Raw genomic sequence first — 7,915 nt, forward strand, 5'->3', positions numbered from 1 at the left:
TTCCTTTGGTTCCTTTCTGGCACCAAATATGTCTAGAAATATTGTCCAGAAGCTAGGGCCTGGAATGGGGGTGTCAAAACTCTGCCTGTTGCCCTTTCCTACTGTGGCTGAGCTAGTATCCAAGTTGCAAGACAAAGTCTTCTTTACCCTTCCCTCTCCTCTCCTCAAGCAGAAGGAAAGAATTTCTCCCAGAGCTGCAAGCTGCACTCCCTGGGGTTGGGGGAGAGTTGGCACAAGCACTCCCTTGCCTCCCTGGCTAGTGTCTCACTAGCTCACCTGCCCCGCCAAGTCCACTGGTTCTAAACTCAGCACAGCATCAGGACTTGTCCAGGAATTGCATTCCTTGTGGCCGAGACTGCCTTTCAAGTTTATTTAGATCCCCAGGGCACTGCCCAAAGCAATCTACAGATTCAATGAAATTCCCATCAAAATATCAACATCATTTTTCACAGAATTAGAAAAGAACTATAAAATTCATATGGAACCAAAAAAGAGCCCACATAGCCAAAGCAATCCTAAGCAAGAAGAACAAATCTGGAGGCATCATATTACTGGACTTCAAATTATATTGGAAGGCTATAGTTACCAAAACAACATGGTACTGTTATAAAAGTAGGCACAGAGACCAATGGAATAGAATAGAGAACCCAGAAATAAAGCCAAAAACGTAGAACCAATTGATCTTTGACAAAGCATACAAAAACATAAATTGGGGAAAGGACACCCTATTTAATAAATGGTACTGGGAAAACTGGCTAGCCACATGTAAAAGAATGGAGCTGGATCCCTATCTCTCACCTTATACAAAAATCAACTCAAGATGGATCAAAGACTTAAAAATACAACCTAAAACTATAAAAATTTTAGAAGATAACCTTGGGGAAACTCTTCTGGACATTGGCCTAGGCAAAGAATGCATGACTAAGACCACAAAAGCAAATGCAGCAAACACAAAAATAAATGAATGAGACCTGATTAAACTAAAAAACTTCTGCACAGGAAAAGAAATAATTATCAGAGTAACCAAACAACCTACAAAGTGGAAAAAAAATTTTGCAAACTATGTATTTAACAAAGGACTAGTATCTAGAATCTACAAGAAACTTAAAGCAGCAGGAAAAAAAAATCTCATCAAAAAGTGGATAAATAACATGAGTAAACATTACTCAAAAGAAGATATACAAATGGCCAACAACATATGAAAAAATGCTCACCATCACTAATCATCAGGGAAATGCAAATTTAAACCACAATGAGATACCACCTTACTCCTGGAAGAATGGTCATAGTAAATAAATTTAATTAATTAATTAATTAAAATTTTAAAAAATAGATGTTGGCATGAATGTGATGAAAATGGAATGCTTATACACTGCTGGTGGGAATGTAAATTAGTACAACCTCTGTGGAAAACATCATGGAAATTCCTTAAAGAACTAAAGGCAAGTCTACCATTCGATCCAGCAATCTCGCTACTGGGTGTCTACCCAGAAGAAAATATATCATTATATGAAAAAGACACATGCACACATATGTTTACTATAGCACAATTCACAATTGCAAAGATATGGAACCAGCCTAAGTGCCCATCAACTGATGTGTGAATAAAGAAAATGTGGTGTATATATTTCATGGAATACACTTCTCAGCCCTAAAAGGAATGAAATAATATCTTTTGCAGCAACTTAAGTGGGTAACTCAGTAATGGAAAACCAGACACCACATGTTCTCACTTATAAGTGAGAGCTAAGCTATGAGTACAGAAAGGCAGAAAGAGTGATACAATGGACTTCGGAGAGTCAGAAGGGAAAGGGTGGCTGGGCGTGGTGGCTCATGCCTGTAATCCCAGCACTTTGGGAGTCCGAGGCGGTGGATCCCCCCTGAGGTCAGGAGTTCGATACCAGCCTGGCCAACATGGTGAAACCCTGTCTCTACTAAAAATACAAAAATTAGCTGGTGTGGTAACATGCACCTGTAATCCCAGCTACTCAGGAGGCTGAGGCAGTAGAATGGATTCAACCCAGGAGGCAGTTTACAGTGAACCAAGATTGCACCACTGCACCCCAGCCTGGGTGACAGAATGAGACTCTGTCTCAAAAAAAAGAAAAAGAATAAAAAGAAGAAAGGGAAGGGTAGGAGGGGAGTGTGGGATTAAAAACTACATATTAGGTATAATGTACACTACTCAGGTGACAGGTACACTCAAATCTCAGAATTCACCACTATGTAATTCATTCATGTAACCAAAAAACACTTGTTCCCCCAAATCCATTGTAATTTTTAAAAAATTTTTTTAGAAAAAATAATAAAAAATATGTATATGACCCTCCAGTTTCGGGTCCACCATGTAAGGACCTTGAAGGTTACCACTCCATCCTAACAACAAGTAATAAACTGACCAAACTGTAAAATCAACAATTCTTTGTATATCCATCGAGAAGTGAGGTCATAGGGCAAACTGCTGCCACTTGAAGATCCAGACAGACAAATACAGAGATTCACAATTTACCAGAACAGAAACCCGTAAGCAGAAACCTTCACAGGAACCAGTAATAGGGTAGGAAAACCTAAACAGTAACTGACAAATTGCTTCAGTGGGGGCCCAGTAATAGGAGGCTCTCCCATACTTTTGTGAGGATCTATACACATAATGGGATTATCAGAAGTAGAAGAAAGAAAGGAAAAAAAGCAATATTAGATGCACTAATGACTGATAATTTCCCCAAATTAATGTCAGACATCAAACCACAGATCCAGGATGTTCAGAGAACAACAAGTAGAATAAACGCAAAAAAAAAAAAAAAAAAAAAAAAACACTACACCTACGTATATCATGTTAAAGACAAAATAAAAGATTTTTTTAAAAAAAAAGAATTATATAGAATCTAAGATAAAGAAAAACATATAGGTCAGAAACTTGGATCTGTGTTGTCTTCAACCATTTTGTGCTGCTAAAACAGAATACTACAGAATGGGTAATTTATAATGAATAGAAATTTATTGGATTATTGGATATTATAATGAACACATCTATTGGGTTATTCTATTAACTTTCTAATACATGAACTTTGTGGGACACATTAAAGCCACAATATATACAGAGAAGAAGAAGAAGAAAGAAGAAAGAAGAAGAAGAAGAGGAGGAGGAAGAGGAGGAGGAGGAGGGAGGAAAAGGGGGAAAGAGGCGGAAAGAGGAGGAAAGAGGAGGAAAGAGGAAAGAGGAGGAGGGAGGAGGAGATGACATAAGGAATAAATGAAGGTAAAATTTAAAGTTTAGTTTTTTTGTTTTGCTTTTTTGGAGACAGAGTCTTGCTCTGTCACCCAGGCTGGAGTGCAGTGGTGGGATCTCCCCTTACTGCAAGTTCCGCCTCCTGGGTTCACGCCATTCTCCTGCCTCAGCTGGGACTACAGGTGCCTGCCACCACACCCGGCTAATTTTTTGTGTTTTTAGTAGAGATGGGGTTTCACCGTGTTAGCCAGGATGGTCTCGATCTCCTGACCTCGTGATCCACCCACCTCGGCCTCCCAAAGTGCTGCGATTACAGGCGTGAGCCACCACGTCTGGCCTAAACTTTAGTTCTTAATTGATCTAATAGATAACAGTTGGTTCAAAATAATAACAACAATATGCAAACAGTCCCTAACTTATGGTGGTTCAACTTATGATTTTTTTTAACTTTATGATGGTGCAAAAGCAATATGCATTCTGTAGAAACTGTATTTCAAGTACCCATATAGCCATTCAGTTTTTTTAATTTCAGCTTAGTATTCAACAAATTACATGAGATTTTCAACACTTTATAATAAAATAGGCTTTGTGTTGATGATTTTGTCCGTTGTAGGCTAATGTAAGTGTTTTGACCACATTTAAGGTAGGGCAGGCTAAGCTATAATATTCAGTAGGTTAGGTGTTATTCAATACATTTTGACACATAATATGTTCAACTTGCAGTGGGTTTATCTTGACATAATCCCATCATAAGTCAAGGAGCATCTGTATTAGATGATTATAGCTTATATATAAGTAAAATGAATGGTAGAAACGATACAAGGGACAGGAGGGAGGAGTTAGGATTATTTTGTTATTATAAAGTACTTACATTACCCATAAAGTAGCATAGTATTATTTGAAAGTGAACTTGAATTAGTGGTAAATGTATATGGCAAACTGTAGGGAAACTTTTTTTTTTTTTTTTTTTTTTGAGATAGAGTCTCGCTCTGCCACCCAGGATGAAGTGCAGTGGCACAATCTCAACTCACTGCAAGCTCCACCTTCCAGGTTCAAGCAATTCTCCTGCCTCAGTCACCCGAGTAGCTGGGATTAAGGTGACTGCCACAATGCCAGATAATTTTTATATTTTTAGTAGAGACAGAGTTTCACCATGTTGGCCAGGCTGATCAAGAACTGACCTCAGGGGATCCGCCCGCCTCGGCCTCCCATAGTGCTGGGATTACAGGTGTGAGCCACTGGACCAGCCTGGAAACCATTTTTTAAAGTAAGTAGTATAACTGATACTTTTAAAAACAGGAGAGAAAATAAAATAATATAGTCATATAAAATGGTGAATTAAAAGCAAAAAAGGCAGAAGAGAGTGGAAGACAAAAATAGGAACAAAGAAAAAAGGCAACAAAGAGAAAACAGTAACAAATATGGTAGGTATTAATACAACTATACTAATAATCACTGTAAACATTAATGATGTAAACACACTAAATAAAAGATGGAAATTCTCCTAGTGGAGCAAAAAACAAAACTGAACTATATGTTGGCTAAAAGAAACCCACCTTAAATATGGAGACACATAGAGAGTAAAAATAAAGGTAGGGAGAGTGACATACTAACACTAATCAAAAGAGGGCTAGAGTAGCTATTTTAATTTCGAACAGTAGACTTCAGAGCAAGGAATATTGTTAGGGATAAAAAGAGGCATTACATAATGATAAAAGGGTCAGTTATCCAAGAAGACATAACAATTGTTCGTGTATATTCACCTAACAAAAGAATGGCAAAATACACGAGGCAAAGACTGATAGAATCCCAAGGAAAAGTAGATGAAGCCACTACTACATTTGACTGTCCCACTGGATTTTGTACTTGCAAGGGCCCTGTAACCCCTTTGTTTTGGCCAATTTCTTCCATTTGGAATGACCATATTTACCCAATACCTGTACCCCCATTTGTACCTAGGAAGTAACTAGCTTGTTTTTGATTTTACAGGCTCATAGGTGGAAAGGACTTGCCTTGTCTCAGATGAGACTTTGGACTGTTGACTTTTGGGTTAATGCTGAAATGAAAATGAGTTAAGACTTTGGGGGACTGTTAGGAAGGAATAATTGGTTTTGAAATGTGAGGACATGAGATTTGGAGGAGCCAGGGGCAGAATGATACGGTTTGGCTGTGTCCCCACACAAATCTCAACTTGAATTGTATCTCCGAGAATTCCCACGTTGTGTACTCCCCAGCCTGGGCAACAGAGTGAGACCCTGTATCAAAAAAAAAAAAAAAAGATGAAGAAGAAGGACAAACCTGACAAGACTTTTATCCCAAATATACAAAGAATCTTAAAACTCAACAACAATAATTTTTTAGAACCTGACTTTAAAATACACATCAGGCGGATCATTGAGAATGATGGTTAAAAAAAAAAAAGCAAAAAAAAAGCAAAAAAAAAACAAAAAAAAACAAAAAAACCTGTATAGACACCTCACCAAAAAAGATATACAAATGGTAAATAAACATATAAAAAGAGCTCAATATTATATGTCATTAGGGAATTGCAAAGTATAACAATGAAATACCATCATAACTATTAGAATGGCCGAAATCCAAAAGACTGGCAACATTAAGTGCTGACAAGGATGTGGCACAGTAGGAACTCCATTCATTGATGGTGGGAATGCAAAATGGTACAGCCAACTCAGAAGACAGTTTGGCAGATTCTTACAAAACTAAACGTACTCTTACCATACAATCCAACAATCACACTCCTTGGTATTTGCCTTAATGAGTTGAAAACATGTCCACACAAAAACTAAAATGTGAATGTTTATAGCCACCTTACTTGTAATTGTCAAAATTTGGAAGCAACCAAGATGTCCTTCAGTAAGTGAATGGATGTAACTGTGATAATTCCAGACAATGGAATGGTATTCAGAGCTAAAAATAAATGAGCCAACAAGCCATGAAAAGACATGGAGGAACCTTAAATACATATTACTAAGTGAAGGAAGCCAATCTAAAAAGGCTACACATTGGCCGGGCGCGGTGGCTCAAGCCTGTAATCCCAGCATTTTGGGAGGCCGAGACAGGTGGATCACAAGGTCAGGAAATCGAGACCATCCTGGCTAACATGGTGAAACTCCGTCTCTACTAAAAAAAATACAAAAAAACTAGCCGGGCGTGGTGGCAGGCGCCTGTAGTCCCAGCTACTCCGGAGGCTGAGGCAGGAGAATGGCGTGAACCCGGGAGGCGGAGCTTGCAGTGAGCTGAGATCCGGCCACTACACTCCAGCCTGGGCGACAGAGCGAGACTCTGTCTCAAACAAACAAACAAACAAACAAAAAGGCTACACATTATATGATTCCAATTATTATGACATTCTGGAAAAAGCAAACTATGGATGCTGTAAAAAAAAAAAGTCAGTGGTTGCCAGTGCCTGGTGGGAGGAAGAGCTGAATGGGCAGAGCATAGAATTTTAAGGGCAATGAAACTATTCTGTATAATACTGTAATGGTGAATACATGTCATTTTACATTTGTCCAAACACTTAAAAGGTACAACACCAAGAATGAGCCCTAATCATGGACTGTGGGGTCATCAGTTGTAACAAATATACCATTGTAGTGCAGGATGTTGATAGAAAGGCTGTGCGTTTGTGGTAGCAAGGGAATATATTTGGGAAATTTGCCTACTTTCTGCTCAATTTGACTGTGAACCTAAACCTGCTCTAAAAAATAAAGTCTATTTTGTAAAATAAACAAATTTAAATTTTTTAAACTTTCCACTGCGGATTGAATAAATTGATTTATCCCTTCCCTCTGCCTTTTGTTTTGTTTTGTTTTGTTTTGCAAGATGAAGGGGGGACAATATGAGATTTAGTTGATTCCCTATACTGAAATACAAATGAAATATGCCTTTCACATTATTGTTCCAGTTTGTACAGTGTATTATAATGGATTTCATTTATAAAAATAAAATTTCTATATTTCATTTCTATATAGATGAAATACAATAAAAATCAAGGTGACCACCATTTCCACAATGAACCATCAAGTGACTGATGTAAAAAATGTTATGACACAAAATATTGATAAAATTTTGGAGAAAGAAGAAAGATTGAATGCCTTCCTTGATAGAACAGATGATCTCCAAACAACTGTAAGTGATTCACACCTGTGTTGATGCCCAAACAGTGCTGTAAGTCATACGATTGCTTCCCTTGAGACAAGTTGCCAAAAGCAAAAACATACTAGGCATACTGTGAGATAATCCTATGTCACCAATCTATGACTTCATCAAAAAATTCTTGGACTGCAACTAAAATATTAAAAGAATAATTATAAAACAATCCAAATAAAGAAACTCATGGCAAGACACAGTGGCTCATGCCTGTAATCTCACTACTTTGGGAGGCCAAAGCCAGAGAATAGCTTGAGTTCAGGAGTTTCAGACTAGCCTGGCTAACATAGTGAGACCTTGTCTCTACAAAAAATTAAAACTTAGCCAGTTGCAGTGGTGAGCCATCTGAAGTCCCAGCTACCCAGCTACTTGGAATGTTGAGACAGGAGGATCGCCTAAACTTGGGAGGTTGAGGCTACAGTGAGCCATGATCATGCCATTGCACTCCAGCCTGGGTGACAGAACAAGACAATCTCGGCCGGGCGCGGTGGCTCAGGCCTGTAATCCTAGCACTTT

At 38.3% G+C, this 7,915-nt stretch overlaps 1 long non-coding RNA gene across 1 annotated transcript in view; it reads left to right on the plus strand.

Annotated features, from left to right (window-relative positions):
* LOC103884366 overlaps positions 1–7,299 on the plus strand; it is a 28,001-nt gene extending 20,702 nt beyond the window's left edge. The window contains exon 6 of the long non-coding RNA XR_646931.4: positions 7,222–7,299. This is a non-coding gene — a long non-coding RNA (uncharacterized LOC103884366). The remainder of the gene's footprint in view (positions 1–7,221) is intronic.
* The last annotated feature ends 616 nt before the right edge of the window (positions 7,300–7,915 follow it).

Source organism: Papio anubis, chromosome 3 (genome assembly GCF_008728515.1).
Source record: "Papio anubis isolate 15944 chromosome 3, Panubis1.0, whole genome shotgun sequence".
Lineage (NCBI taxonomy): Eukaryota > Metazoa > Chordata > Mammalia > Primates > Cercopithecidae > Papio > Papio anubis.